Below are 24,892 nucleotides of genomic sequence, written 5' to 3' on the forward strand. Positions count from 1 at the left end.
CGAGGAAACCAGGAGAGACCTGGCAGAGCTCCTGTGTTGGTAGGATGGGCTGGAGGGAGACAGGGAGCCAAAGGCACAAGAAAGTGGATAGACACGGAGAGAAACTTTAGAAACAGTAACTTTAGAGCACTTGGAACATTCCAGCCCCAATCTATCCCGAATCAGGTAGCTAACGCTCCACTGGTACCATCCCCCCTAATATCCAGCAGAGATGGTATCAAGAGAGATTGAATTTTAATGAAATCCGGGAGGATTTTGCCAGAAGGCTAGGGGATGTCTGCCAGAATGCAACAATAAATAAGTCAAGTACAAAAGTTCAGAAGCATTTCCTTGATAGTGGTGACAGCCAGGTATGAGAGTGCAGACGTCCTGTGTCATGGTGCTCAAGCAAACCTACACAAGGTAGGCTTTCATATTCGCGGGGGGGAGGGGGGGGGGCGCGAAGAAATGTAGGTAAGTTGGCCTCTCCCAAAACACAAAGTGCCTTTACAGCTCAAAATCTCCTTAACTAATAATATTGGCCGGCTGCTGTTGAAGCCCTTACAAATATATCACTTAATTCCCCCAACAACCCTATGAGGGTTACCCATTTTCAGTAAACTGAAGTCCAGCAAATAAGCAGAGGAGTTGATTCAAACGGAGACAGTCTGGCCACTGACTCCACATTTGCAAACTCTAGGCGATACTCTGTTCTTCCAAAGACTGATTCAAGGTGTATAAACTTAAACTAATAAAATGAGGTCAAAGGATCCCAGTAGCACTAAGCAACCATCATTTTATCCTTTATTCTGGTTCTGTCCTTTTCAATTAAAATTGAGAGCAGTCAATTTTTTTACTAGGGTTCAACTGTCCAACTTACTAGGAATGTAGATATATATCTTAATTTATACGTGCTATTTTCTTGCCATCTTATTGCTTTCCTATAGAGTCTGTTCTTCAGGCTCCACTCTTTTGCAAATACCATCATTCTATTGCCCACAAAAGGGGTGATGTTAGATATTCACCTTATTTTAAACTGGTGGAGAAAAAAAACCAACACCATTTGGACATTTTGTTTACAAATTTTAACACAAAGATTCAATGAGATTTTTAAAAAGGCATAACAAAATCCTAAAATTAGTTTGTCAAAATAAATAGATCAAGAGTAAATATATTACAAAACAAAATCAATACAGAAAATCAATATGAACTAATCAGATATTAATGAATACTAATCAAAACAGGATAGAAAATATAAAAATAAATACAGAAAATAGAACACTCGAATAGACACAACAACTGACATAAGTGGTTTTTTTTTTAATTACAGAACAGGAAAATACAAAATGAATAGTATTATGATAACTTAATTAAAAATTGTGACGATTAACCAAAACCAAACAATACACAATGCACTCATATGAACTCCAGATGGACCGATGCATTCATTGTTCTTTAAAAAATCGACAAACTATTAGGAAATAAGAGTAGAAACCTTATCACCCTGTGGCAGCTTGATGATGCCAGCCTTGCCAATTTCATGCTCATTCCCCATCTTCCGTTTACATTTGGTTCCCCAGGCGAATGTGCATTCAAGAGGAGAATAAGCTGCTTGCTCCCTTAATGAGTGTGGCTGCCAGGCACCGTGTTAGGCACTTGTTTGAAAAATATGGTAAGAAAACAAATATTCATGATATTTCTCCTCCGCCGAATGACAGAGACCAACATGATCTCATCTTAAATGAACGCAGCAGTGCTCCATTTTACATCCACTGTGGCCAGGTATGGTTGCACCTGAGGAGCAAATCTACCCTGCATCATCACGCCTCAGCTCCTCACAGTCTGCAGCAGGGCCCAATTTGAGAGGGATGGGGAGGAAAGCTATCGGGTTTTATTTTGATATAACCTAACATTAAGTATCAACGAGCTGCCAACCTAAGTTCTTTTTAATGTGAACCTCACTGTCCACACCAATACTTCATACGTACCAAACAGTGCATTTATTAAAGCATTTCTCAATCACAGTATTCCTCCGGTTACTGGTTTAAAGGTCTCCCTCTGCACGGTACTCTCACACTAAGCATTATTTAATGCCATCTGAAATTTACCTTACCTCCGTAGCATGGCTACCAGCCACAAACCCTCATTCCACAGCATGTGTGTGCTTCATCTGAGCAAAGAGGTAAAGAGCTAGATGCCTGGATTTGAAACCTTGCTCCAATGCTTTCTTTCTGTGCAACCTTAAGTCAGTTACTTAACTGCTCTGTGCCTCAGTTTCTTCATCTGCAAAATGAGGATCATAATGCTACCTACCTCAAAAGTTTATTACGAGAATTAGGTAACATAGCATAAAGCACTAAGAATAGTGTCCATCACACGGTAAATACTGTATAATATTTCCCAATATTTTTACTACTACTGTTTTGTTCAAAATGTAGTTTTAAAGTCAATGTAGTTTTCTAAGTAAAGGTAACTATGATGCAAATGTTGTGTTCTAACTGAAAGTAAATATGGTGCCATTTATTTGGGTTCAACACACAGCTCACTTTCCTTAAATCAGAAAAATATAACAATTTCCAGAACTACTATGTATGACAAATCACAATCCACACGTCTCTTTCTCCCCAGCATCTGCCCCATGGCCAGCCAGGCAGGGAGGGACAAAGCAGGTGCGAGACAGGGGAGGGCACGTCTTGCCACCAACATTATGATATTGCCTAGGCTCATGCAGACCCAGGTGACCTCCTGCCATCCTTCATCAACGAAGCAAACAGATGGGTGATGCCCATCTACACTCTCTCCATATCTCCTCCAAGCCACCCTCCAAGGTCTATGTCCCACCTCCATGACCTTTACATTCCCGCTTTAGTTAGATTTTACTTGTATAAAAGATATTGAGAGAGCACAGGTCTCTTATATCCCTTTGAAGCACGTCTCCATTTTGTGTGCTCACACATGTGTTTAGAGTTTCCAAATTCTTAAAATAGTTGAAACTTGATTATCCCAACACACTTTACTCATGAAATTGTTCCTTTTTTAGAAAAAAAAGAGGAAGTATCTATTTTCTAGGCTTATGTATCATTAGAAAAAACACCAAAATGGTTTAGAATTTCTGATAATTTTAATGGTTTTCTTTAATTTTTTTGCTTAATTTGTATGCTCAAAAATTTCTGATAAGCATGTATTACTTCAGTAGAGTTTTTTTTTTTTGTATATTCATAATTTTGTACAACCATCACTCAGTCTGGAACATTTCCTTCAAAACTCTTGTACCCATTAGTGGCCACTCCCAATTCCCTCCTCTCCCCACCCCTGCAACCACTAATCTACTTTCCATCTCTATAGATTTGCCTATTGGGAACATTTTCTGTAAACAGAACCATACAACATATAGTCTTTTGTGTCTGGTTTCTCTCAGTTAGTATGATATTTTCAAGATAAATCCACGTGGTAGCATGAATGGGTATATCATTCCTTTTTGTGGCTGACTAATATTTCAGTACATGAATATAACACATTTGTTTATCCATTTATCCCACTGACAGACATTTGGGTGGCTTCCATTTTTTGACTACTGTGAACAGTGCTGCTATTAACATTCACGTTCACACTTTTGTGTGGACATATTTTTAAGTTTTCTTGGGTATATACCTAAGAGTGGGATTGCTGGGTTTTATGGTAACTCTGTGTTTAACTTTTTGAGGAACTGTCCATCAGTTTTCCACTGTGACTGCACCATTTTACATTTCCATCAATAAAAGACCAGTGTTCCAACGTTTCCACATCCTCACCAACCCTTATTTTCATTAAAAAATAGTTTTTATTATAGCCTAGTGAGTGTAAAGTGGTGTCTTGTTGCATTTCCCAAGTGACTAATGATGTTGAACATATTTTGTTGTTCAATGATGTTGAACGTGTTTGTTGGCCATTTGTATGTCTTTTTGGGAATAATGTCAACTCAGATCCTTTGCTCATTCTTTAAGGGGGTTATTGTCTTTTTATTGTTGGGTTATAAGAGTTCTTTCTATTTTCTAGACTCTGGACACCAGATCCAGACACTCAGATCATTTGCAAATGTTTTCTCCCTTCCTCTTGACTTTTCACTTTCTTGATGGTGTCCTTTGACATACAAAAGTTTTAATTTTGATGAAGCCCACACATTGCTTTTTATAAATATAGATTTTGTTCCCATATACAAGTCAAGCCCAACATAGCACTAAAAAAATCTGCACACAATGCACAGTAAAAGAACTTGTCTACTTTGTAGTAGCCAGAGCTATATTTTCCACCTCTCTTTCCCTTAAAGAAAAGAGAATGGGCAGAACTGTTTATTAATATCACCATCAACTGCTTACATTCCTGCAGTAAATCATGAAGCACTACTCACTCTATTATTATATTCTAGGAACTGAAAAATGAAAGATGAGTTACATGCATTCACAATTAGTCTAACCATTCCTGAAATATGGGCTCTGCTGAGGGGGCTGTATTTTTTCTGTACAGATTCTCAGTAGTCAATGAAGCTTTATTCCCTAAGCCTCTCAAATATGATGCTGGACATGCTCAGACAATACGAAGGGTCTTTCCTAGGACTTTGACGCTTTTCTCTGGAGTCCACAGTGCCTTTGGACTGTCCTAGACATTTAGAAAAGATGTTGCACTTCCATTTTATGTGCTGCTATTTGAATACGCACTGAGGACCCCATCCCTGACTCCAGTTCTCTTTATGAAGAAGTACACTCTCATTTTCACAGCTCTGTGACCTTTCATTTGTTATTTATGAGCTTTTGCAAATCTAATACCACTCTGACAGATTTAATTTGTGCTCTAAATTACCTTTGCATGAGTTACTCAACTTCTGGTTTTATTCCAATGGATTACTTGCTACATTCTGAAACAGACAAAAAAATTAGTTCGAGATCTATTCGACTCCCTCCATTTGGGAGAAAGTTGAAAAGAGTTGCATTCTGATTTTCACTGCGTGGTAATACTTAGTATAAAGGAGGATTTCTAAGACTAGTCAGGGAGGCAAAGAGATAGACCCATAACCCAGATCACGTTTTACAAATCCACATCCTAATTGCTATTTTATATAGAGACCATAAAACAAGATACCCCCAATTCCTTAAACTCATCACTAAGATAGTTAAGCACTTTTGGAAGCTACACTGACTAAGGTGCCAATTACCAAACAACACCTCAATATTAAACCAATATATAAGTATTGTGAAGTAGAGAAGTAATACAAGTCTAAGTATTTTTCAATGCCGTTCCTATTGTAATATGAAATGCCTAATATGGGAGCAAAATGAAATTTTGAAGCCTGGAAGATCATGAGAAATCTTGACTTAATTTTAAATAGTCCAGGTTTGGTGGTGTCTTAATGATCTGAGTAAGTTAATTCAGCTCCCAAAGTATAAATTCAATGCGTCTTACAAAACTAAGACTACTTAAATATATCATTCTGACTATGGTACCTTCTCACCATTTGGGAATTGCTTATAACATGGTGGTGGTTTTCAAACATGGGTTCATTGACATGTCTCCATTGAGAGACAACATCTACATCTTCTCCCTTTTATTCTGGGACAGCCCTATAGACCAATTGAGCAGAGTATGGTGGAAATAACACTCTCTGGCTTTTCAAGCTAGGTCACAGAAGGTAATTAAACTTACACCCAATGTTCTGGAATGCTCAACCACATAAGCAATCTGAGCACTCTGAGTGCCATGCTGTGAGGAAGTTCAAGTAGTCCACACAGAGCTATGGAGACTTCATGAAGAGGCAGTGCTGCCCTGCCAGCCCCCAGCTGCTCCTGCCCCACCACCTTACTCCATTCCAGCTCCCGCCACAGTCTGATCAAAACTGCATGGAGACTCCAAGTGAGAACAGCCTGGGCCAAGCTCTTCCCACATTCCTGACCCACACAAACCATGAGAGAGAAATGAAATGATGATAACTACTTTATGCTATTACATTTTGTGGTGATTTGTTCTGTAACAATAGATATCTAGAATATGAGGAACTGGTGTAGGAGAACTAACTAGGAATTCTCGTACTCATGAAAATAATCCTATTTTCCACATTGGTTGCAAGGTACAGAAATTGAAATCAAACCGGCTATAATCAAAAGGGGGAGAAAGGGAAGAATTTTATGGTCTCATCTAATACTCCTGCTTGAACATGGCTGGACTTTCAACCCTCTTATCAGGAATTTCCAGCCCTCAACTCTACTTTGTCCCCTCATTTGCTTTTATTCTCATTCAGATCTTCCAGCTTCAGAAGCATTCCCAGACTGTTTTTCAACTGTTCCAGAAAACAACAACAACAACAAGAAAAAAAAAACACCTTAAAAAAAAAAAAAAGGGCAATCCATCCTTGGACTACAACTGGCCAGGGGAATACGGCATTCCAACTGGCCAGAGCTGGGCTATTAGCATGTCACTTGGACAGATGCATAGTGTCAACTTCATATAAATCACGTAGTTTGAGAATAGGGGAGGTATTGGTTTTCCGAAGGAAGGAAAATCTAGGTATTGTCACCTGAAGAAGATTTGCTGGGCTAGCAAAACTACACAGATGTCCATACAATTAACAATACTAACTTCTAAGTACCTGCATTAACCTAGAAGTGCAAAATGAAGTTAATGATGGCCAAATGAGTATTTCAGCAAATGGTGGGGAAGTTACCTGTTGACACGATTTCCTTCTCTAAAAATAGAATACCATGCCAGTACAACTTTGCAAATCAAAACAAAAGGCGAAACAATAGTTCTAGTGGGCATTTAGAATCACTTCTGCCCTATGTTCTCCCCTGGTTACGAGATGGCTCTCCTACTGATACCCATCATGTGGTGCTATTTGGTGTTCTTACACGGTCCATCCTACAGGGTGCCATTGTTTGGACCAGGGTCGGACATTTGATCCAAGCCAGACCAATCAGAGTTCTTCCTGGGTATTTTTCAAGCCAAAACTGGATAAAGACAATCAGCCCTCTTTGGTACAGAAGTCCTCAAGAAGTGAAACTCAGGAACATGTGTATGCCATATTCCTCTCCACAGGGAGGAGGAAGAAGAGAAGGCAGCTTGCTGCCTGAGAGAGCTACTGATAATGGAGGTAAGAGCTGAGCTATGAGTAACCATTGCCTTTTGGGCTAATTGTTAACTCTTCCCTTAGAAGACTCAATCTCCATCCAATAAAAAACATTTTTGCCCAAGCTAGTTTGAAGTCGCTTTCTGCCTCCTGCAGCCAGGAGATCAGACCAACCAATTCAAGACCAATTCTTATAAAAGAGGCCAGCCCCCAGCTTAAATTTTTCTTTGTAACATATATGCTTTTTTACATTAATACTTCTTTAAGGCTTATCAGCTAAAAGGTTAGAGTTGGTTTTAAAAACGTCAATAATAGAGAACTAGTCAGAGATTATCTCTTTCAGGCTTCATAGACACTGATGTTTCCTTTCCTATAGGGAGACAGATGATCATCTATTCCCAATATGAATTGAGGACCTATCTGCATAAAAATCAATGCTTTAAAAAAGTGTGTATTTCTTTTCCTGGAACCCCTTGGCAAGGCTAGAGTTATAGGGAAAAGCTGCCTTTGGACCTTTCCCCAGTCTGATTTAAAGGTCAATTGCATCAAAACCCTTCAATTCCTGAAGGATAAATGATGTCTGGCCTAGTATGCTTAGCAGTATATTCACATTTCCTAAAGATATTATATTCACTCTCTTCTGCTTGTTGGCTGTTTGCTTGTTTGCTTCTTCTATCAATTTGAAGTTTCTAGAGAACTGACGAGAAGGCATTTTGAAATACAAACAGCCACAAGGGGATGGAGTCAAAGAACTCTCCAGGCAGGAACGGAAAACTAGGTACATTTCAGTGCCGGCCTGCCATTTTTTATTTACCTAGAAGGGAGTGGTGGTTTGGAGAAATTTTTTGCTTCGTGTCTTTTATTAAATGCTTCTGTATGTTTAAGAATGTCATATTTTCATTTTACTTGTTCTAGGAATTCTAATCCCAGAGACCTTCCAAAAAATGTGGAAGTTAAAAATGTTTGAACTTATTAATTCCCACTTTCAACTTATTAACAACCACTTAACATAATCTTGATTCTCACCCAGGACAAAAAAGAATGAATCCACATTAAATATTTTGCACGCAATACGGTTTTGCCCAGGGTTCCAAGAATCCTAACCAAGTTTTTGTCCAAAGTCCTTGAAAATTGTTACCATTTAGCCATTTATAACTCAAGATCAAGAAAACTGTAATTGCTAATTTCATGGATGTGGCAAACCCTTTCAAAATTTCTTACAGGGTAGGAGGGTGAGCCTGTACTCTTCCTGTGGGAAAAATGAAAAAAAAAAAAAAATCAAATAGCCAACATCAAAACAGCGACTTACGTAAAATAAAAACCTCTATGGCTGTATTTTTTTCAAATCACTGGATTCCTCAGTGGCTAAGTAATAAATCTTAACCAATTTTTCTCATTTAATAAAGAATATGCTTTTAAAAACAAATCTATCCATGCACTCATCCTCCAAATTTCTGATCAACCAATACCTTGAGCTACACAACATGTGTCCTGATAGTGCAAAGACCATCAGGGTTTCATTTTTGTGAAAGGGTATTGGGGTCTGTGAAAACTCACAGTCTAAACTATAATCTGACTATTTGCTCACCGTGGGTTTGAAGGCAAAGGAATGTATCAGATGACCTCCTGCCTCTGTATCATCGGGATAGGAATTCTTCCTTTGTAATGCACCATCTTCATTTACAAGCCTCCATAAATAATGGTTATTAAAGAAGTCTATTATTGTAGCAAAACAGAATATAATAAGATTTTTACATAGTAGTATCCATCCAGGCAGAAAAAGATGTAGGAGTTATTAATAAAAGAAGATTGTCCTTGATAATAGGAACTTTTTTATTTTTGCATCTAAATTAACTCCCTTCTTAGAAAAAAATATTAAGTAGCTTCTTATGGATGAGGAAGTGTAGGTACCTAAACTGACTCCACTCCCTGAATGCTGATACTGAAAGAACCATGTGAGATTCCTCTCCCCTCACATTACTGCATTTTCCTACTTGTCTCCAATTGTCCTCCTTGGTTTTGATTTTACTTGCTCATTCATTCATTCATCATCCCCTATGAGCCAGGGATAAACAGCATTATCTATTATACATGCTGTCATTAATAGTTCCAGCTTAAGACTCAAATGATTTAACCCTATTAGTAAAATCATTGATGTAACTCTTAAAATTCCCCACACGGTTGCTAAGTACGTGGGAGGAAATGTTGACCTGCCTTGTATACAAGGGAGAGATGATACATCTTTGAGTCACTGAGTCAAGAGTGATCATGGTGTGATATTGACCTCTTGTCCTTACTAAGGCCACACATTTGTAAGACACCAGGTAGAGGAGCCAGGTAACACAGTGACTGCACCTGCCCTACACAAACCTCAGGGAGGTCACCAGGCATTACCAATAAGACCCAACAGGAGGTTCAGAGTCCTTCCTAACAACCAGGGCAGCTTATCTGGAAGAAGGAAGAAAGGGAGAAGTGGAACTTGATGGGGATGACCCATTATATTTTATAAAGATCCAGTTAACATCTAAGTTCATATGAATTATTGAATAATTATACTAGTAACAGGACACTGGAAATAAGTATTAGAGAAAACAAAAGATATTAAAATTCCAAAGAATCACAGCCAGGGGTGGACTTACCACGTAGTGAAGGGTAAGCTTCAGGGTCCCTGATTGTAGGGGCCCCTGCCAAGGCCCTATTTCTAATTTTAGGATTGTTAATTCATGTTTTCTTTTCCTTAAGGGGAGCTCCTCCCTAAAAACCTGGATCAGCCACCCCTGACCATAGTAATGCAAAAACAATGTTCATTAGTCATAATATTCTTGCTTTTTCTCTGAAAAGGGTTAGGTTAATAAACAGACAAGAAATGCTGTCATTCTACTCTCGTGGAAAGGAAAAAAAAAAGTAGGAAAGACAGCACATTAACCAAGGCTGGCCTCAGAACTGGGAAGTGGAATTATAGCTGGAGAAAACAATCAACCAATGAGATAACTACATTCCTCTGGGGCCCCTCCAGCACTGCCCATGAGCAAATCTCCCAGGACCACTGAATGGAGAAAGAATGTAGGGCGCCCCTAAGGCAAAGGAAGAATTAAGGCGGAGAGAAAACCCCAAGCTTTAGATAATATGTGTTTCTTAGCTATTTTAAGAAGGGTCAGAGAAGCCACTTCATCTCATCACTGGACTGGAAAGGAGGCCAGTCTAAAAGGAGCAACAAGATCACACCCAGCAGTCCCGGCAGTGCTGATCAGGCCCCAGTCGATGGAGTACAAAGGGAATTACATAGGAGCTCTGGAGCCAGGCAACCCCAGGGCCTTTTACCTACCTCCTCGGATTACTGTGAGAACAGATAAATGCCTGGAAAGACTGTGGAGCACCGGGTCTGGAGCCAGTCCAGGCTATAATTCTGACTCTGCTACTGATAGCTGTGTAACCTTGGGCAGGCTTCTCAACCCTTGTGCCTCAGTTTATTCATCTGCAAATAGGGGCAATCATACCACCTAGGTCAGAGGGCCCTTATCAGGACCAACAGAGATAATACACAGAAAGCACTTTGAACCATACCTAGCACCTGCCTGCTAGCTAATGCAATTCGCAAAATCAGCTCTAAGTGTCCTAACAAGGCATTGGGTTACTCATTTGGGTGGGTCAAGATGCTGGCTCGGAAACTTCTGCACCCCCAGTCTGGGAAGGAGGTATGAAAGGTCTTCAAAAAGGCTTCTGTGGAATGCTGTGTTCTATTAGGAGAAATCAAAAGCCCAGGTAACTTGCCAGATTTTTCTAGCTGATCCCAACTAAGATCAACATCCTCAGGTGAGGATAAAAACACAGGGCAGGTGAATTAAGTGAGGCAGATCGGGGAAGGTCTACGGCAGGACTTCTCAAATTTCAGAAATGCTTTCTCCTTCAAAGAGGAAAAAGTCTCACAGACAGAATTTCATCTACCCTTACTGTCAACTAATTAATCCTAATTATAATAATTATATGCTACTTACACACACACAGATAGGAAACTAGGATTAAGCTCCTTTGTTTAAAAGCCCACACGGTACTTTAAAATCTAAACACAATTACCAAATATAAATAAAATTACATTAAAATTAAACACACTAGTGAAATAAAATCTCCTTTAAAGAAAAAAAGTCAGGGGCACCTGGGTGGCTCAGTATGTTAAGCATCTGACTTCGGCTCAGGTCATGATCTCACGGTTGGTGAGTTCAAGCCCCTTGTTAGGCTCTGTGCTGACAGCTCAGAGCCTGGAGCCTGCTTCAGATTCTGTGTCTCTGTCTCTCTCTGCCTCCCCCACTTGCTCTCTCTCTCTCTCTCTCTCTCTCTCTCTCTGTCTCAAAAATAAGCATTAAAGAAAAAAATTTAAAATAATAAAGAGAAGAGTCTCACAAAAAGAATTTCATCTACCCCTACTGTCAACTAATTAATCCTAATTATAATAATTATAAATGCTACTTACATACAGATAGGAAACTAGGATTAAGCTCCTTTGCTTAAAGCCCATGTAGCAGCTTTAAAGCTACACAAAATTACCAAATATAAATATAATTACATTCAAATTAAACACACTAATGAAAGAAAATGGAAAATAACAGTAATGACTAGCATTGATTGAGCACTTACTATAGGGCTGAACCCAACATGTGCAAGGCACCCTTTACGTGCTTTCTTTAATCCCCACAACACTGTGAAGTAGGCACTATTATTACCCCATTTTACAAATGAGAAAACTAGGACACCAAGAAATGAAGACACACATTTTTAAATCTACAGAACTGGCAGGTGCCCAGAAGTGCACAGACACCACTTGGGGAAGCCCAGACCTAGGAGGTACACAGTATCTGGTGACAGGGTGATGGAGGATGAGGCAGACCCAGAAAAGAGTTTGGGGCCGTCACTTAGCACAAGAAGGACACCAAGATGAGGATGCTGGAGGGGAGGGGCCACCCACCAAAGACCACATTGCCTGGGTGTCCTTTTGTTTTTGTTCTGGTTGGGGCATAAAGAGGGCTTTGCTGGTAATCCCAGAGGGAGAGGAACTGGCCCTCCTACTGGAGTAAAAGTTAAGATGAAAACCTGGAGAAAGGAAGTGCAGGGGAAAGATGAGAAGAGAGAGGGTAAGTAAGAGGGAAGGGGGTTGTCAAAAGAGGGCCAAGGTTTCCAAATTTGCTGATCCTAGCAAACTGCTGATGCTGGCTCTCATGCATTACAATTTCACTGGTGTGGGGTGTGACGTCAGTATGAGGTTGAAAAATCTCTCCAGGTGATTCTAATTTGCAGCAATGTTTGGGAAGCTTTATCACACTTTTGCAAATGACGGTGGAAGGAAACAGCTCCTAAAGGTATTCTGTCCATCCAGGGCACCAGCACACCGGACTGGAAAGTTCCCCTTAGCACTCACTTAAGGAACCAGTAAGCAGTCCAAAGTAATCAGCATTATGTATTCCTCTAGGAATCCTCTTTATCCTATCTATCCTTAAAGTACTGAGGAAAGGGAGCGAGCAGGTTGTGACCTATAAAATGACCACAGCTTCCAACGTGACAGACTTCTCTTGGCCACTTTGGTAATAACTTCCCAAAAGTGGTTTTCATCCTCTTGATGAAATGACTGTCCCATGTTGCCCTTGAAAGACTCCAAGGTGAAGTTCACTCTACCTTTCCGACCCAGCACACTTAATTTTATGACAACAAAAGAGAAAATGTCGGGAGGCCTCTCCTGAGACACACATATGCTTACAACCATTACTCCCAAGGTAGCCGGAGAGACAGAGGAGTTTTTGAGAAAAGAAACAAATAGGCCCACATTTTCAGAGGCAGCATGGAGTGTTGGGAAGAGAATGGCTTTTGCAGATCGCAGACTTGAGTTTGAACTCTTGCTCTGCTACAAAGAGCCATGTGAACTTGAGCACCGAACTCCCTGTGGCTCAGTCTCCTTGGCTGCACTGACACACTGGGATGCCTTCAATTCATCAGGACCCCACACTGCCATTTCCATTATGCGTGACTATGATCGTGACGCCAAGCCTTGATCATTAAGTGACACCCCCCTACCTGGCCCTTTAGAGGTGGCAAATTCTCATCCTCACTGACTTTCCAGTCACTTGTTCTGATGTTATTCATAGAAGGAAGTTAGGCTGAGAATAAAGCAAAAGAAAAGAACAGAAGTAACATCATTGGGAATAAACAGGGAAGGCAGTAAAACATTCATCCTGGTTTCACTCTGTAAAGTTAGAGTAACATAGATCTGATATCAAAACCATATAATTTATGCAGTTGCATTAGATCCTGCCAGGTCTTTCTCATAGGGGTTACAGAACAAAAACAAAAACAAAAACATGAATATATCGTAGAGATGAAAATGTAGGTAATTGTAATGAGCTCTCTCTTTCAATCCTCCATTATTATTCATTCCAGAGGGTTCTAAATTTCTGTATTCTAAATAACGCTGTGAGTAGCATCCTTACGACTATAGAACATGATCTATTCCCCCATTATTTTCTTAGAATAAACTCAGACACAGGAGAAAAAAGAAAATGAAAGGACCCTGTCTTCCACTGGGTAGACCAGGAAGAATGCTGGAGGGTTTCTCTTCCCTGGAATTGTGCCATAAAACTATGAGGTAAGTATTTTCCAAGATCCTTTGTTTTCCTATGCTTGCAATCAAGAGGGAAAGACAAGAATCTCTTTTGGTCCTTTCCTCCTACAGGATTGATTAAGCCAAAAATATCAAGTCCAGGTAAAATGAGGCAATGACTGAGTTTCCCATGACAATAAAACCCATCTCTTCTTATCCTGAGACCTGTGAACAGGTATCTTTTCTAATCATAATTTACACTCCAAGTTCAACATTTTCCACTAATAATGCATGCTCTACACTTGATCTTAGCCAAAAGGCCGAGAAGCAATATTAATAATGCATGCTCTAAATATGGCAAAAAAAGCATCATAAACTCCAAATTAATCACTGGTTATTTGGGAGAATTCATTCATTTAATAAATATTCACTGTGTCAAATATGTATTGGGTATTATTCTACATTCTGTGTTATAAAATAAACAAAACAGATGAAAACAATATTTGATGTTCTGGCTCAATATATTTCTGGTTTATTACAGCTCAGTAGTTTTGGAAGAAGAAAGGGATTCAACAAAAATTAATACTGAGGTTCAGTTCGTGATCAAGCTGATCGAATGTAGCTCATTAACATTGTTGGCTCAGCACAATTCAAGTTTCTTTTAGTGGTATAGTGCTTGGGGACTCTCTACACCAAAAGGAAACAAAAAAATGCAACACATGAAAATTTTTTGGTTACTCACCAGATTCCAAAACCCCAAAATTTTTCTGGACATTTTTTTTTTGATGTGTAATAACTCCTGTGTTTTTTGATCCTACTTTATAAATACTTTACAAACCAGTCCTACCTTCTTCATCATGTCTATGGCTAGAACTTCAGTTCAGGTCCTTAATTTTTGTTTGGACTATGGCCATAGCTTTTAAACTAGTCTGCCTGACTCTGGTTTCTTTTCTTTCCAGTATTTCTGTCTTACAGTTTATAAAAACAGAGATCTGATCACATAGCTCTACATTTAGAAACTGTGAATAGTTCTCACTGCCTGCAGGATATAGTTGAAATTTTTTATCAGCACATACAAGGAGTGGGAGAATGAGTAGATAGGCCCTCAGGATTCTGGATTAAGGCCATGCCATTGGCAGCAGAGAAGTATACCCCTTTTTGAAAAAAAGCCCCTGGCATATGGCTGAGCCCTGCTAAAGACAGAATGCTTGCTCACGTGATAACAAGGGATCATGCATTCAGAACTTCCCATTATAAGCTGGGATCTATTAGACTTAATCATTCATAAAGGCTGTCATACCTATCAGAACCTCAGCCAGCATTATCACCTGAGGGCTTAAGAAATGCCTGGTGGGGTGCCTGGGTGGCTCAGTTGGTTAAGCATCTGACTTGATTTTGGCTCAGGTCACGGTCTCACGGTTCATGAGTTTGAGCCCTATATCCGGCTCTGTGCTGTGTGGAGCCTGCTTGGGATTCTCTCTCTCTCTCTCTCTCTCTCTCTCTCTCTCTCTCTCTCTCTCTCTCTCTCTCTCTCCTCTTCCACTGACGTGCATGCACTCTCTCTCTTTCTCAAAATAAATAATAAACTAAAAAAAAAAAAAGGAAATGCCTGAGGCACAGGCATGGAATGCTGCATAACACAGCATAGGACCAGGACCCACTTCACAGAAAGGAGATGCAGCATTGAGCCAAAGAACATGGGGTCCACTGTTATATCATATACTGCACCACCAAGAATTAGCTGGAATAGCCTTCTGAAGGTACAGCTGAAGGACCAGCTTGGAGGCAATACTCTGAAAGGATGGGGTGCCAGCCTTCAGGATGCAGCACACGCATCAGGTCACGGTCTTCCGTACGATGCTGTGTCCTGAATAGGAAGAATACATGAGTCCAAAAACCAACAGGTAGAAGCATGAGTGGCCTCCCTTACTATCGCCCCCCAGTGATCCATGCAACTCTGAGCTCTGTGATATTGCAGGTTCTCATCTCCAAAGGGGTACAATATTACCAAAGGACATGGCAAGGTCCAATCGAACTACAAGTTTCATGTCCCACCAGGCTACCTGAGACTCTGTGTCCAAAGACCAACCAAATGCCATTATGGCAGGGATAATTGGTCCTACATAGGAGAAAGAGGCAGGGCTACCTTTTCATAAGAAAGGCAGGGAAGAATCCATATGAAACCTAGGTGATCCTCAGGGGTGTCTCCTGGTGCCCCATTACCCCTGTGTAGTTGTGAAAAGACACATGTGGCAATCCCAGCCTGAAAATGCATGATTACCAAGGTTCCAGACTCCTAGGAATGAAGATTTGGGTCATAGAATTAGGTGGACCATCAAGACCTATCAGGGTGATGACCAAGGATGTGAGAAACTCAGAATGGATATTGTAGGAAGGAGAGGGTAAGTACAACTGCAGCCCACAGATCAAATGCAGCCAAGGATGGGGCACAATTGTCCAACCAACCTTCATCTTCTGAGTTCCCTCCCACAGGAACCACAGGGATGCTCCTCCTTGAACTTGTGTAGAGAAGGAGGTCCGTGTGGCACAAAGGGCAGACTGTAGCAGCCATGAAAATAAGCCTCATGATTTTTGACTTTGGGGGGCACAATCAACCTACAGTCCTAGCTGTGCTCCAAAATCCATCACCACATTCATACTGAGGCCACACTTCCAAAAGGCTACTCCCAGCCAATGATTGAGGAAGGCAGGGATACTACCTACCAAAGCAGGCTCATTTTCTGGGAATACAGGAGACTCCTCTGATAGATGACTTTGGCTTGAGGGTACCCAATCTTCCTCACCAAACTTTCTTAGAATTGCACTATAGGCTATGATCCCTCCCTCCCTTCCAAGGGTCATCCTGTACAGCATCTGACAACTCTCCCAGTCTCCCTAGTCCATCCCCATTTCCCTCAGAGGTGTGTAATAAGTCTCCTATACATCTAATCCTGTCTCAGCATCTGCTTCACAGCCTTCATGACCTGCTTCTACCATCTCTCTAGGCTCACCCCCTACTTGCTCCCACTTGCACTCCACAGACACCACACTAATGAGCATACTACTTTCTGCATCCAAGCCTAGGAAAAGCTATACTACTCCCTCTGTCTAGAGTGCCCTTTCCCCTTTGCCTTCTCTCTGGGGTCTGAGGTTTGGCAGCCAGTATAATTGTGCACCAGACTTTGGCTTGGCTCTGTTTTCATTATTCTGTTTTTGCATGACCAGTTCAAGGAGAATCTGCCTGATCACAGAGTGCAGATTGCTCCATATCCTATACCAAGTTGTAAGGTTCCATGTGTTTATCCTATCCAGTACGCATCCTACAAAGTGTCTCTCCCACTCAACATAAGGGCAGGGAAACAAAGTGTCTCTCCCACTCAACAGTGTTAGAGTCCAGAATGTGTCTGTCTGTGAAGAACAGCCACTACTCAGCTCCAGCTAAATGTTGCCATGAAGGATAGTGAGGCAAGATCTGTTGAGTTTTCAAAAAAACCTCAGAAAACCAGATTTTTATTGTGAGATTTCTGCATTTTAAAGGTTACAAACTGATTCAAAATTAAAACGAAACCCAACAGGAGGTCACACAAAGAATACCCACTGACTGCTATGGTCCACACTTGCCAGCTTTTGTCCACCACTCTAAAATGCACCAACGACCTCGCCCATAATGCATACGGAATGCACCCTGCAGATCTGAGCACTGGAGGCTCAGCACATGGTGATGTCTCCGAGAGTCTGCACTACTCTCTTTTAAGAAACTTAACCATTACATTTTAGCATTTTGTCTTCTTAGTTCATGAAGTATTTCATAACCCCATGCTACTGAGGACTGTATTAACCTCACCAAAGAGGCAACTAATTCATTGTCTTGTTCAACAAATATTTACTGAAGACCTAACATGGGTCAAACCCTGTGCTATGTCTGGAGGTTCAGATTTGAATAATTGAGCCCTTATAACCAAGAAAATTGTAATTAAGTAGAAGAAACAGAAAAGTAGAAGGTACAATATTATATTGTTTGAGAAGATTTTAAAAATACATTTATTCTCTACTAAAGCAAACAACTTGAGTTCTCAAGAAACATTAATATCTTTTAAACAAACAAAAATGAAACTATCTATCTCTATCTCTATCTCTATCTATATCTATATCTATAGATATATATTCAAGAAACACCTTAAACAGTAACCTGGCTATTTGAAAGATTTTAATGGGTGAGAAATCTTTTCATTATAAAATTGTAGAAACTAAATGAGGACTTACAAAATACAAATAGTGAGCATTTAAAAAAATAGTACATATTTAGTTGTAAATGCTTTCATAGAATCACTTCAAAACTGTTCCTCACTCTTACACTCTGAAGTTTCTTTTTCTGAATAGTGGCATAAAACATAAATTACTTTGGGGGAAGAAATTTTATTAATTGAATATCTACCCTATCAAGGTTCCATTGTTTATTAAGCCCTGTTTCTAGTGAGGTAAATTTGTAAAAATACTCGAATACAACAGCGGCTAGTTCTAGAGAGACTTTTGGCCATAGATTCCAGGATTCCTGGAGACCCATCTATACATTGTGAAGATACAACCGGCTACCCCTTGGCCCTGTCCCTAACTTAGGCACACCTGCACTCAACTAGTCTGACATGTGTTCTCATGCAGTAAGGTGTGGTGTGTGGATGGAGCCCAGAATCAGAATGAGCCTGGCAATTGTTCCAAATATTTCTTTCCTTCTTCCTCACACGTCCCCAGTCACATTGCAAATCAGTTGCCTGGTACAGGCCTAGTTCCTCAAAGCAGATCTATGTACTTCACTTTCTTAATAATCCTGGCCAAGCCTTCAAAATTTACAAGGTGAAGCTATTCTGTGTCTGTGAGTATTGGGAGAATTTTAATAATTGGATTAAAAAGCCAATCAAATGGTAAACTCCTAGGGGAAATGCTCATGCCAGGGAATAGATTAACTGTTAGCTGATTTCAAGAACAAATGGAAAGTGCAAATCTCAGAGAAATGAGGCGGACAAGGAGAATAAAGTAAGTGGGACATGAACAACTGAAAGAATTTGGGCCACAGACACTGGTTTGGTAAGTCTATAACACAGTAGAAAGATGAAATTCTTTTTTCTTCTCAAATCCTTTTTTTTTTAAATCAAATTTCATCTTTCTTTACACTTGATACAATTTGGGCATGTTTGTTCTCTACATCTATTCCCCTGTATAATATGATAAATGAGAGGGGAAGAAATGTATCCGGTAACTTACAAACTTGACCTCCTCTTTCTCTGACCCTGGTCTCCCCCGAGCAAGGTAAGGCTGCAGGCAAGAATGTTGGGTTCAGGATTACTCATCACCAGGGGATACCTGGAGGACCCTGCTGGAGAGTCCTACATATCCTCAATTTGCCTTGTGTGAGGATAAGGCCAACAGTTGGATGATGCTTAGCGGTATGTTAACCTTTTATACAGTCATGGAGAAGGGAAAATGCAAGCCATAGTAGAGGTTTTCTGAGATGAGTGTGACATTGTCAAAAACAATAGAAATACAGCGGAAATTAAAAGTACCAGAACCGAGCAAAGTATTGTTACTGTGCTGGGTCTTAAAATTCAGTCCTGGGGTTTCCAGGCTCAAGTGGCAGTATGGGGAGCATGAAGAGTTCACGATTATGAAAGAAGCAAACTTAATCAAGTATTTATTATCTATCTTCCATTTTCATTCCCACCACATAAGACAGTTTGGATCCTAACATGAAATGCCTTTATTTATATATATATATATATTTTTTTTTTTTAGCTTAAAAAATGGAAGCAGTTGACAGTATTTTGGCTCCCAATTAACATAGTGCCCACCATGCATACTGAATATTTATTTCCTGTTTACTAGGTAAAGAGGACAGACATGGCTTGTCTAAGAAATCTGTCCTGGACACTGCACTATGTTTATACTGTTCACGGACTACAGTCCCATTGTGACTGTTCATCAACATTACCTGAAAAAACAGACTAGTAAAGAAACAGACTCAGGAAGTCTAAGGTAGAATTAGAAACTTTGTATTAAAACAACAAAAGCAAAAACAACTGTAGTGATTTTAAAGATTTCCAGATATAGAAACTTTAGGATTAGATCAATAAAAACATGGATAAACATCCCTCAACAGCAGTTCACAAAAAAAGAAATTAAAAATTAGCTAATAAATCTTGTTAAAAGGTTTAATCTTACCAGATTTAAAGACAAGTGAATTGAAACAATGATTCAGAACAATATAATTTCCTCACCTAAAATTGGCAAAAATACTTCCATCTGATAATACCCTATGTTAATAAATATGTGGGAAAAGAGACAATCTCATCTGAGAAGTAAATTAGTTTATCTTTTTTTTTTGGAAACTAATTTAAAAAAAAAATTTTTTTTTAACGTTTATTCATCCTTGAGACAGAGAGAGACAGAGCATGAATGGGGGAGGGGCAGAGAGAGAGGGAGACACAGAATGGGAAGCAGGCTCCAGGCTCTGAGCCATCAGCCCAGAGCCCGATGTGGGGCTCGAACTCACGGACCACGAGATCGTGCCCTGAGCTGAAGTCGGACGCTTAACCGACTGAGCCACCCAGGCGCCCCAGAAACTAATTTTTTTAATGTGTGTACTCTTTAATCAAAAATTTCCACTTCCAATAATTTACCTAGCAGATATATGTCAAAAATGTGCTAAAATCATATAGGGGAAAATGTTCAAGATAACCCAAATATTTAATAATAAGGGTGAGGTTTATAAGTTAAAGTAATACCATACAAAAGAATATTGTATCACTTCTAAAAAGAAAGAAGATCTACAAGATATATTATGAAGAAAAGGAAGACACAGATGAGATTGTACACTATGGTGCTTTCTAAAATGGAAGTGAATAAATAATACACACACACACACACACACACACACACACACACACAGGCTCTATGCATTATCTTTATCTTCTAAAAAGACACCTAAAAGTTATTAATAATTATGTTTGGGGAGAGGGCCTTCACTAGAGGAGTGAGGGAAGTTTTTACTTTCATTTTGTATGTTTCTACACTGTTTGCATTTTCTCACCACGAACAAATATTCAAGGGCATGCATGGTGTTTTCTGCAAGATCTGTTTAATTCCATGCAGGCTTCCCTCACTCTCTAGTACATTTCTTAGTCAAATACTTCTGTCAATCACTATGTGAGTGAGTCAATTTATTTCAAATTATATCCCACCCACACTGCCAACCTACTTACTAGAAAAATGGATTTGAGAAGGCCTATAATAAAAGACTCATAGTAAGGCTATTAAATAAAAGAAGCAAATAAAATTCATGGAAAGGAAGGGGAGATAAAAAGCCCAGGAAAATGTATTGACTATGATTGAGCAGTCAGCATGGCTCCAAATTAACTAAAGAAAAAGAAAAAAAAGGAAACATGATGGTTGATGTCATTCTTATTGTCTGGAAAAAGATTTCATGCCTGTTTGTCAAAGATTTTTTTACTTGGTGCTGAATTCTAAGAGACATGATCCAAGACACTTTGAAAATATCTTGACTTTATGTCCTTAGGCTCCCAAATTTGACCCTGCATCAGAATCACCAAGAGGACTTGTTGAAACAGATTTCTGGGCTCTACCAGCAGGGTTTCTGATTGAGTAGGTGTGGGGTGGGGCCTGAGACTTTTCATTTCTAACAGGTTTCCTAGGTGATGCTGATGTTGCTACTCTAGGACCATACTTAGGGACATGGGAATTTTTGACCAAGCCTTCATTCATTAGCCCTTAATGACTTCACCAGTAGTTCTGCCTAGGATCTGGAGATACTCTTCACATAAGCATTTCAGTAAAAGATCCAAATGTAACCCAGTTTCTTATGATCTAATCAGAAAACAAAGATGGAACTTGAGACAGCCACAGATACAAAAGCATTGCCTATGCCTTGGCCCTTTCTTAATACAAATTCATTCCACACCACCTGTCCCTGATAGGCTTAGACAGGAACTGATAATGCAGATTCATGACTCACATTAACAATGGCCTCATTTTACCCACACAGGAGGCTGGTCTCCTGCCAACATCCAAAATATATTATCGTTCAATTCCAAAATCCAGAATCAATGACCTTTAGACAATCTGCACTCTTTTTAAAAAATTTTTATTTTTTGCCTATTGCCATGGGAAATAGAGGATTAACTGTACCAGGAATTAACATAGGACCTTTCTCCTGGAGAGGTAAGAGTTTAAAACACTTTTCAGATAAACAACCTCATTTGTCTTCCAACATGGGCGGCGGTGGGGGTGGGGTGGGTTGGGGTGGGGTATGTAAACTGCACTTTTATTACAGCACTGGAATTCTAGGTCTAAGGCCACTGTCTCCAGTCCCTCTTTGCTTCATGGTTCTCAAAACACTTGGTGCCATAGGAAATAACTGGCCCATTTAACAGCTGCACTCAGATAAAGATCATACACACACACACACACACACACACACACACACACACATTCACATGTACGCTGGCACCAACAACCAGTATGTTTTACAAGATTAAAAACATCTAAAAATATATCTAACAGAGGCACTTATAAATGTATACATTGTAGCTCAAAACAGAGAAAAATGAAAAAGAATTTGAAAAAAACTAAAAGTGCTCTGAGATCCCTGAATTTCATTCAGTAAGCTTACCTGGCCTTCAACAGTTCTGTTTTAAATAAGCGTCTACTGTGTACCAAGTACTGTTTTAGGAACCGGGATTAAAAGTTGGACACAAACCCCACTCTTGACAGTAATTACAAGATCTGTCATAAAACTGATCATTCCAGATGACAGGAATAGGCTATGTGTGATGTTAACTGTATAGCTAAACAACACGCAGAGAATGGTCACTTAACCCCTCCTGGGGGTTCCAGGGGACTTCCTGGGGGAGAAGACACAGCCAGAGACAGATGAACAGGAAACAGCTGCAATGCAGACAGAGGGGCATGGTGAAGGATATTGTGCTAGGCTGAAGGTTACATACCCCAAATCAGATCACTCCTTCTTTGTTACAAATAGAAATTCTATTTTGTTCAGGGTGGCATCCAGCCTGACTCAAAATACACTTCCCAGAATTCCCACCAGCACTGGTGGTCATGGAACACATTCCTGGCTAATGAGATGTAAATGAAAACCACAGTGGTGCTTTTAAGAAAGCTGATGGCTCACCTTTGGCTTTTGCTTTTCCTTCTTTGCCCTTCACCCTTCTTGGGGCTTGCAACAGAGATGAGAAGCCCAAGAGTGTGACTATCATTTTGGGGAGTACGAGTAGAAAGATGGAATAAAACTGGTCTCTCAGAGCTGTCACATCTGCCCTGGACTGCCAACTTCCAGTCTTCTTATTAATGAGAAAAGGAAGTCCCTGTCAGGTGGAGCCCCTGGAGTGTGGATGCAGCCAGATATACGCCAACAGAAACTCATCTCATACATGCAGGTGAGACTATCTTTGCATTTGTTTGTTTGCATATCCTGGGGAAGGCCCCAAATCTTAGAGCAAACGCTAACATCCAAAAGCAATCTTCTTGAATCCTCCACTTTTATCAAAACATGAACTTAAGGATGTCCTGGCACTTTTAAAAAGTATTGTTATAATTAAGCACCAAACACTATTAACAAGTGTGTTACTGGAAAGTTTAAATATGATCTCTAATCAAGAGCTAGTAAAGCAAGATTACAATGGCCAGTAACATTTACAGTTTCCTCTGGAAAAAAAAATCCCATGAATACATAATCCCAGGGCTTAAATAAAATTTGTTTAGACAAGATTTTTTCTTCTCTCATCCTCCAGACAAAGAACTACGAACTTTCTCTTCCTCCCTCCCTTCTCTCTCTCTCTCTCTCTCTCTCTCTCTCTCTCTCTCTCTCACACACACACACACACACACACACACACACACCACCTTTTGTTGTTTCCTCACACACAATGACACAATCAGTAGTCTCAAGCACTGATGTTGCTCTCCTTTTGCTACTTAAAGGGCCACCGAGACCTACAATCAGCAGGACATCATGCAAGAGTTAAAAAGGCTGTTTCTTTGTTATTCCAGGAAAAATGTTAAGGGACAGGTACCGCCTGAGTGTGGAGTAAACAGCAACAAGTGCTCAGGCAGAGGACGTGCTACCACTGCCTGGGGCAGGTACAGATCACCACAAGTTCTTTCAGGTCTAAAAGCACCAGGTGGTTGTCCTGGGACTTTCCCACCAGCCCTCCCAGCCCCCTCTTCAGCCAAGATGGGCGGGGAATGGCATGGAGGTCTGGGGCAGGGATGCTCCAGTCCTGGCTTTGCCCAAAGTAGCTTTTCCCAATGGACAATCACACCAGCTTCTCCACCTGTGCAATAAAGGATTTGACCTGCATCAGTGATTCTGAGCCTGGGCGGGGATGGAGTGAGGGTGGGGGGGATTGTGGACCGGTAAAATTTAACTTGAAAACAGGGGCACCTGGGTGGTTCAGTCGGTTGGGCATCCGACTTTTGACTCAGGTCAATGATCTCACAGCTTATGAGTTTGACCCCGTGTTGGGCTGACAGCTCAGGGCCTGGAGCCTGCTTTGGATTCTGTGTCTCCCTTGCTCTCTGCCCCTTCCCTGTCTCTGACTCTGTGTCTCTCTCTCAAAATCAATAAACTTTAACAAATTTTTTAAAAATTTAACTTGAAAACAAAAAAAAACTACTCCAACAAAACTTTGCCAATGTTGTGTTTTCCTTTAAAAGGCCATACAAATAAAGCAACAACACAGACATAATGTTCCTAACCATGCTTCATGGGGAAGACTTGTCCTGTTATCTGGCCTGCTCATTTTGGAAGGGTCAGACTGTCCACTAAGTCTCTTAATATCCCAGTGATTGTGACCTTTTATTTATATATTTTGCTCTTGTATTTTGAAATGTTTTTCCACTTGATCTTCCAGACCAGTTTACCCCAACAGTCCCTATATCCCAAAACTTCTTGACTTTTTTGGGCACATAGATCCCTTATCAGTCTAGTGAAACCAATGAACCTTTTCCCAGAGCAGTATTTTTAAATGCATAAAGTGAAATACATAGGATTACAAAGCAAACCAATTATATTTAAACATCAACATAAAAATATTAAAATACATAAACTTGTGATACAGCAATATATATGCTTCTTTATTATAACATTAAATATCAAGCTCTACTGGTGATGCTAATAATGATTATAATTTCAAGCAATGATGAGCTTA

Source organism: Prionailurus viverrinus, chromosome C1, assembly GCF_022837055.1.
Source record: "Prionailurus viverrinus isolate Anna chromosome C1, UM_Priviv_1.0, whole genome shotgun sequence".
Taxonomy (NCBI): domain Eukaryota; kingdom Metazoa; phylum Chordata; class Mammalia; order Carnivora; family Felidae; genus Prionailurus; species Prionailurus viverrinus.